Genomic DNA, 8,928 nt, shown 5'->3' on the forward strand with positions numbered 1-8,928 from the left:
AAAAAGGCATTCTTGGCTGCTAACATTAGTTCTCTAATCTCACACCCGATGTGACCAAGCATAAGGATCCGGGAAGCCCCACCATCTCTTGCACTATAGGCCATACTACTATTGATCATGCCTTATTGGACCTTGGTGCAAGTGTGAACCTCTTACCCTTTCATGTCTACCAACAACTGGGATTGGGAGAACTGAAACCGACCAAAATTACTCTTCAACTTGCAGATCGGTCGGTTAAAGTTCCTAAGGGAATGATTGAGGATGTCCTGTTGAAGGTTGGGGAATTTATTTTTCTTGTAGATTTTATTGTTTTAAATACCCAACCCACTGCAAACTTCAAGGACCAAATCCCAATCATATTGGGTAGACCATTCCTAGCTACCAGTAATGCTTTAATCAATTGCAGGAATGGTCTCATAAAATTATCTTTTGGCAATACTTCTGTTGACTTCAATGTGTTTAGGTTGGGCAAGCAGCCTGACATGAATGAAGAGGTGCATATGCTACAAGGATTTTTCGATGATATTGATACGTTCTTTGAGATTGATTTTGATTCGGGATTTCAAGAATGTCTGCAAGAATTGGAGGGTATTGATGATACTCCCTTATCTAAGGTCTGGAGCATCCAACCACCTTTGGAGCCCCTTGGATCCCTATCCACTTCCATTCCCAAATCCTCTATTATTGAGCCCCCCACAGTAGAGTTGAAGGCATTGCCCTCCAACCTCAAGTATGTCTTCTTAGGACATGATCATACTCTTCCTGTTATTATTGCTTCTGATTTGACTTCTATTCAAGAAGAAGAGTTGATTAAGCTTCTAAAGGACAATAAGGAAGCCATAGGTTGGACCATGTCTGACATCAAAGGTATTAGCCCCTCCATTATTCAACATCATATACATCTGATGGAGAGTTCCAAACCTTCTAGGGAACCCCAAAGGAGGGCTAATCCTGTGATGAAAGAGGCAATCAAGAAAGAGATCCTAAAATGCTTGGATCATGACATCATTTATCCTATTTTTGATAGCCAATGGGTGAGTCCTGTGCAGGTTGTGCCTAAGAAAGGAGGAGTCACTGTAGTTGAGAATGCTAATAATGAGTTGATTCCAACCCGTATCCAAACGGGATGGAGAGTGTGCATTGACTATAGGAAATTGAATGCGGCAACTTAGAAGGACCACTTCCCCTTACCTTTTATTGATCAGATGTTAGAGAGACTAGCTGGCCATGAATATTATTGTTTTCTTGATGGTTATGGAGGCTATAACCAAATTCCTATTGCTCTAGAGGACCAACACAAGACCACTTTCACATGCCCTTATGGAACCTTTGCTTACCGGCGTATGCCTTTTGGGCTTTGCAATGCCCCTGCTACATTCCAAAGGTGCATGATGAGTATCTTTTCTGATATGGTAGAGCACTTCCTAGAGGTATTTATGGATGATTTTTCTATTCACGGCTCTACTTTTTCTAATTGCTTGCGTCATCTCTCTTTGGTTCTTAAAAGATGCATAGAAAAGAACTTGGTCCTGAATTGGGAGAAGTGCCACTTCATGGTAAAGCAAGGTATAGTTCTTGGTCACATTGTGTCCAAAGAAGGGATCAAGGTTGATAGATCTAAGGTGGACCTTATTGCCAATTTACAACCACCCAAGAGTGTGAAGGACATTAGATCTTTTCTTGGCCATGCAGGTTTTTACAGGAGATTCATCAAGGACTTTAGCCAGATAGCTAGACCTCTCACCTCTCTTTTGGCAAAGGACTGCCCATTTGATTTCTCTTCTGAGTGTCATGATAGTTTTGAGCAATTGAAAAGAGCGCTGACTTCAGCCCCCATTATTCAAGCTCCAATTTGGACAGTTTCATTTGAACTTATGTGTGATGCCTCTGATTTTGCTATAGGGGCTGTTCTTGGGTAAAGAATCAATAAATTGCCCCATGTGATTTATTATGCAAGTAGGACTCTTAATGATGCACAGCTTAATTATACCACCACTAAGAAAGAATTTTTAGCTGTTGTGTTTGCTTTAGAGAAGTTTAGGCCCTACTTGGTTGGATCACATGTGATTGTTTATACTGACCATGCAGCTATCAAATATCTTATGTAGAAGAAAGATGCCAAGGCTCGCCGCATTAGGTGGGTCCTTTTGTTACAAGAATTTGATCTTGAAATTAGGGATAAGAAAGTGTGTGAAAATTTGGTGTTAGACCATCTATCCTGGCTGCCTAATTCCTTGACTGTTGATTCTCCAGTCAACGAGAATTTTCCTGATGAGTATCTGATGGCAGTGTCTAGTGAACCTTGATTTGCTGACATTGTTAATTATCTGGTTACGGGTGTGACACCTGCACATTGGTCCACCCAAGATAAGAATCGGTTCTTTTCACAAGTTAAGTATTTCTTTTAGGATGATCCTTATCTTTTTAAGACCTGCTTGGATCAAGTAATTCGGAGATGTGTCCCTGATCATGAGCAACAATTTGTCTTATCTTTTTGCCATGATCAGGCTTGTGGAGGCCATTTTAGGCCTAATAAGACTGCGGCCAAAGTTTTACAGTGTGGATTTTATTGGCCTAGTCTGTTTAAAGACGCTTTTACTTATTGTAGGGCATGTTCTTCATGCCAATCCTTAGGGCGTCTTACTAAGAGAAATATGATGCCCCTCAACCCAATTCTGGTGGTTGAGGTGTTTGATGTATGGGGTATTGATTTCATAGGGCCTTTCCCTAACTCTTTTGGTAACCTGTACATATTACTTGCTGTGGACTATGTGTCCAAATGGATTGAGGCAGTTGCTTGTAAGACCAATGACCACAAGGTGGTTGTGAAATTTCTGAAGGAGAACATCTTCTCCCGTTTTGGTACTCCCTGGGCTCTCATTAGTGATCGGGGCAAGCATTTTTGTAATCGGCCTTTTGAGGCCCTCATGAAAAAGTATGGTGTCGTCCATAAGTTGGCCACACCCTATCATCCCCAGACCAGTGGCCAGGTTGAGGTTTCAAATAGGCAGATCAAGAAAATTCTTGAGAAAACCATCAACCCGAACTACAAGGATTGGTCTAACCGATTGGTAAATGCATTGTGGGCCCATAGGATAGCCTTCAAGACCGATCTTGGTCAATCTCCGTACCGTCTGGTGTATGGAAAGGCATGTCACTTACCTGTAGAGATTGAGCACAAGGCCTTTTGGGCTATCAAGAAGCTTAACTTTGACCTACGCACTGCAAGTGCCCATAGGAAACTCCAACTATCTGAGTTGGAAGAGCTTAGGAATGAGGCATATGAGAATGCCCGAATTTATAAGGAAAAAACCAAGGCTTTCCATGATAGGCACATTTTGAGAAAATCTTTTGAGGTAGGCCAGAATGTTTTGTTGTACAATTCTCGTTTGCATATCTTTCCAGGTAAGCTGCGTTCTAGATGGGATGGCCCCTATATTGTTCAAAAAGTTTATCCTCATGGGGCTGTTGAAGTCCTCAATTCAAGTACAGGAGCTACTTTCAAGGTCAATGGCCAAAGATTGAAGCCGTACATAGAGATGCCTACTCTAGTTGACGAAGAGGTCATAAATCTCCATGAGCCTCTTTACCTTGACCCCTGATATCCTGATATGTATCCCCTCCCTTGTCCTTATTCTTTCTTTTCTGCATGCATTGAGGACACTGCATGAATTAAGTGTGGGGGGTGTGTTGGACTTTAATTGTGAATTTTGTGAATTTTGGATTTTATGAATTTTGATTGTGGCGATAGTTTTTGGGTATGTGCATAAGTCTCTTCGATTTGCAAAGCGAGAGTGAGAGGGAATTAGGTGCCCTCCTAGCATGCGAAATAATAAAAAAATCCCTTTTCAAGGATGGTAGTTGGTTTGTATCCGGTGATGGGGATTGAGTTTGAAAATATGAGTGCTACTTCATGTGATGGTTAGATTCCTCTATGTGTTTATGGATCCCTTTGATCTTTTGGCTAGTAGTTGAGACCAATTTGTTTGTGGCAAGGCAAGGCATGAAAGTGGAAGTGAATGAAAAAAAAAGAAAAAGAAAAAAAACAAGGAACAGAAAAGAAAGTGGAATTCCTTAGGACTAGACAGGGCACTGTGCCTCATGAAGCAGGGTGACTTGATCAAAATTCCTTGGAAGGAAACTCAAAAAAAAAAAACTCTTGCATCAATGTCTCAATGTCTTATGGATATATGCAAAAAGCGAAGCTACCAAGTATCTGGGTGTCTGGTGTATGCTCCACCATGTCATTCAGAGAACAGTAGTGGAGTAGAAATAGAGTTTGTGGTTGAGAAAGAAAAAAAACTTTTGCCTTAATGCCTGAAAAAAAAAAAAAAGTATGGTCAATAATACTCAATGCCTAAGTCTTTGGTTCCATCGATGCTATGGGGGGGTTTACTTGAAGGTGAATAGTGTTCAGAAAATATGAGGAGATCCCTTGAACTTGATGCATGCTTGTTACTTGAATTGATGTGGGGTGATAAAATTCAAGTGTGGGGGAACCTTTGGCTCCTTGATCATTAGTTGAACACTTTTTAGGATTATGTGCATTGTCCTACTTATGCCATGATTAAAACTTGCAGCATTTATTTACAATTGAATTTTGGGTGTATATTCACTGCAAACACCCACGAGACACAACTCGTCCACTAGGGGTAACCTAGGGGTTTAAAGGCTTGTTGCACATGCTAAGTGCAACCGTGATTCCTACGAAAGTGAGTTAGGATTTTCTGCATTCTAGGTTAGTTTTTGTTTTTGCTTTACTTGAGGACAAGTAACGTTCAAGTGTGGGAGAATCTGATGAGCACATTTATGTGTGAAATTTTAGGGCATAAATTATACATTTTACCATATTGGACAGAGTTACTCGGTGCTTTCTTGTGCTTTTCAGGGTTTAGGTGAATTCTTGTGAAAATGAAGTAGATGATGCTAAGGAGATTTTTTAAGCTTTTTATAAGTGTACATGGATGTATAGCCCATCGAGTCAGCTTCGCAATGGTTCAAACGACACTTAATTCTGAGTTGAAACGAAGAAGTTATGGCCGTTTCCGTAACGACGCGTGAAAATGGTCTGCAGGGGTTTATTTATAATTATTGACAGTCGGATGGGGACAAAGTGAAGCGGAAGTTCGAATTTTAGGGGCCTTAATACAATTATCAGAAGTTACTTTACTGTACCCGAAAGATTCCATTTGGAAGGCTCTGGACAGTCCAACTTCAACTTGAGATATCTTGGGCTCCCCAACTCCGAATTGGATGAAATTTGGGTCTATTTTGTGTGATTTTTCGCAAGGAACACAATGGTGAGACCTATATAAGCACCCCATGCTCCACGTTTTCTGAAGGATAGAATGGGTATTTTATTTATTCTTGAAGGAATCCTAGTCTTCACCCTTACTCTCTCTCTCCTCCAACTTCTCAAGGGCACTTCTTGAATTCTACTTGGGATAGATTTATATTTTCTCATCTATGGAAGGTTGAAAAATCAAAGATGCTTTGATTTTATTGCTTGGAGAAGATATCTACAAAGAAAATGAAGCACTTGTTAGAATTGGAAGTTTATTTTTCTAGAAATAGAAGGTCTATGTAAACAATCTTCTCTTCTTCTTCTTTCTATTTTTTTCTTTTTTCTTAGGATTCAAGGCATTGTACAAGAGGAAAGAGAAGAGAATATTCTCTTTTCTTAGGGAATATTTCTCCTACACTTCCACCTTCTCTCTTCTCTTCTCTTCCACCTATAAATACCCCCTACCTCTCTTGTAAAAATTGGCTCATTCACTTAGTGAAATTTCTTCTCTTCTTCTCCTTCTAATTTGTGATTTTTGGTTTTTCTAAGTTCTAGTTTGCTTTTATAATTTTTAGTTAATGGTTATAATAGGTTTAGTTTATGCTTTAATTTCAATTTAAGTCTTCAATTGGGTTGTAATTTCTTAATTCTAGTTTAGGTTTTAAGCCTTCTAGTCTAAGTTCTTAAGTTGATGACAAAACTTGAAGATTTAGAAGAGGAGGCCATGGTAAGTTTATGCAAGGATTCAAGCTTTTCATTTACATTCATGCAAGCACATCCAGGTTTTACTATCTAAACTCTCAATCTCATTCTCCATCTCCTCTATCTCTCTCTATCTTCTTCTTCTTCCCCCTCTATTGCTTTTATTTTAATTTTATATGGTTGTGGTTTATGGATGCATTTTTATTCCCTTATTTCTTTTTATGTGGTTAGTATGTGTGGCTGCATTTTTATTCTTTTCAATTCGTTTTAGTTTGATAGGTTAGATGCTCATGTGTTAGGACGCCGATTTAATCCCTTAATTTTGTTAGATGCTTATGAGTTAGGATGCATTGATTTTCGTAAGTTTAATTAGTTTAATTTAACACTTTAATTTGGTTCATTTTGCATTACTTTTAAGTTAGTTAAATAGAGTGGCGTATATCTCCTCGTGTTCGACCCATAGCTACGATTGACCCGTACGCTTGCGGTTTTATTTTAACTCAAACAATTACCAGCAGCAATTTGAGGATTTGTTCCATTTTGCATCAGAGCACATGAAGGTTGAACCTACTAAGATAAAGAATTTTGAGAAAGGACTCAAGCCAGAGATCGGATCCACTCTGTCAATCCTAGACATTCAAGACTATGCACAGATGGTCGATAAGGCAAAGACCCTAGAGGATAGACTAAAGGAGACGACCATTGCGTCGCCTGGATTTGACAAAAGGCCTAGTAACTATCAGAATTTCGGGTAGCCAAACAAGGCATTTCGGGGGACTAGCACGAGCCCCAATCCGATACAGTATTGATGGCAAGAAATGAGCCAAACCCCTCAATCTTCCCATCCTATTTACAATCGGACTGCTCAGTATGCTCAACCCACTCCTAGCCAAGCAACAACTGCTGCCCCGCCACCTCGACCAGCGATGAGCCAAGCAAGCCAGGCCTCTCCCTCCTCTGCACTATCCAACAAATGCTTTGTATTCAACAAAGCTGGGCACCTAGCTAGAGATTGTGTGAGCCACAGATACAACTCTTACCCGTCGATCCAGTCTTCCACTCGACCCTTTCAACCTCGGGATAATGGGACACGAGGGAAGGTGTTCGCGCTAACTAATGAAGAAGCGAAGGTGAACCCAGAAGTAATGACAGGTATGTGCTTATAACACTACTAAATTATAGAAATCAAACCAATTGGGTGTAGGGAATTTGATTGCATCATTATCTCTATACAAACTCTAGGTACCTTGATTATATCATCCACTCTTGCATGAGTGTTGTTCGACTCGGGCGCATCCCACTCTTTCGTATCTATTGCTTTTGTGGATAGGATGACCATCCAACCAAAGGACATAGGGCATGATTTAGTAGTTAGCACTCCGACTGAAAGCATCGTGAGTCTAAGGGAAGTCTACGACCCTAGTCTACTAAAAATCTATGGGAAGAACCTGACAACCCGCCTGATCAAGTTTGATATGAAGGATTTTGATGTAATACTAGGTATGAATTGGATGTCCTATGGGGCAAACGTCATGTGTGCGGAGAAAAAGATTTTATTTTAGATGAAGGACTGGTCGGTTTTCATTTATCAAAGTGAACCAACAAAGAAACCCAAGAGGATAACCTTATCCGCCCTCTAAGCACAAAAATTGTTGGACGAAGGTTGTCAGGGCTATTTGGCCAGGGTAATGGACATTGAGGCAAAGATTAGGCCATTAGAGGAACTTGAAGTTATTAGGGAGTTTCCCGATGTTTTTCTGGAAGATCTGACTCAAATACCACCTGATCGAGAAACAGAGTTCGCGATCGACTTAGGTCCTGGTGCAACACCTGTATCCAAGGCACCTTATAGAATGGTGTCTGTGGAGCTAAAAGAGCCACAGATTTAGTTACAAGAGCTACTAAAGAAAGGACTAATTCGAACTAGTGTGTCCCCATGGGGAACACACATGTTGTTCGTGAAGAAGAAGGATGGAAGCATGCGGATGTGCATTGACTATCGGGAGCTGAACGAACTTACAATCAATAATCGATACCCACTGCCTCATATCGATGACCTATTCGAACAATTACAGAGTGCAAGGGTTTTCTCTAAAATTGATCTTAGGTCTGGGTACCATCAGTTGAAGATCAAGGGTAGCGACATTCACAAGACAACATTCAAAACCCGATATGGATACTATGAATTCTTGGTGTCGTTATTTGGATTAACCAACGCCCTAACTGCATTCATGGACATGATGAACAGGGTATTCCATGACGTACTAGACAAGTATGTCATCATATTTATCGACGATATCCTGGTCTACTCCAAAAGTGAAGAGGAACATGCTCAACACCTTAGGTTCATGTTGCAGTGATTAAGGGAACACTAGCTGTTTGCCAAATTCAGAAAGTGTGAATTTCGGCTCCACCAGATTGGATTCCTGGGACATATTGTCACCAAGGAAGGTATCAAAGTAGACCCAGACAAGGTAAAGATGATTCTCGAGTGGGAGACTCTAAAGAATGCCACAGGGATCCGTAGTTTCCTAGGATTAGCTGGGTATTACCGTTGATTCATTAAAAATTTCTCGCGCATCTCAGCACCAATGACAAGCTAACGAAGAAGGGTGCAAAGTTTGAATGGACAGATGCCTGCGACAAAAGTTTCCAAGAACTGAGGAATCGGTTAATGACCTCACCAGTGCTAACCATTCAAGATGGTACCGGTGGCATGGTTGTGTACACGGACGTGTCCTGAACAGGATTGGGCTGCGTACTAATGCAGAAAGGAAAGGTGGTCGCCTATGCCTCAAGGTAGTTAAAGGAACACGAGAAGAACTACCCCACTCATGACCTAGAGTTGGCTGCGGTAGTTTTCACTTAAAAAATTTAGCGGCATTATCTTTATGGTGAGAAGAGCAAAATCTTCAGCAGCCACAAGAGCCTGAAGTATTTCT

The sequence above is a fragment of the Telopea speciosissima genome, chromosome 5, assembly GCF_018873765.1.
Source record: "Telopea speciosissima isolate NSW1024214 ecotype Mountain lineage chromosome 5, Tspe_v1, whole genome shotgun sequence".
Classification (NCBI taxonomy): Eukaryota; Viridiplantae; Streptophyta; class Magnoliopsida; order Proteales; family Proteaceae; genus Telopea; species Telopea speciosissima.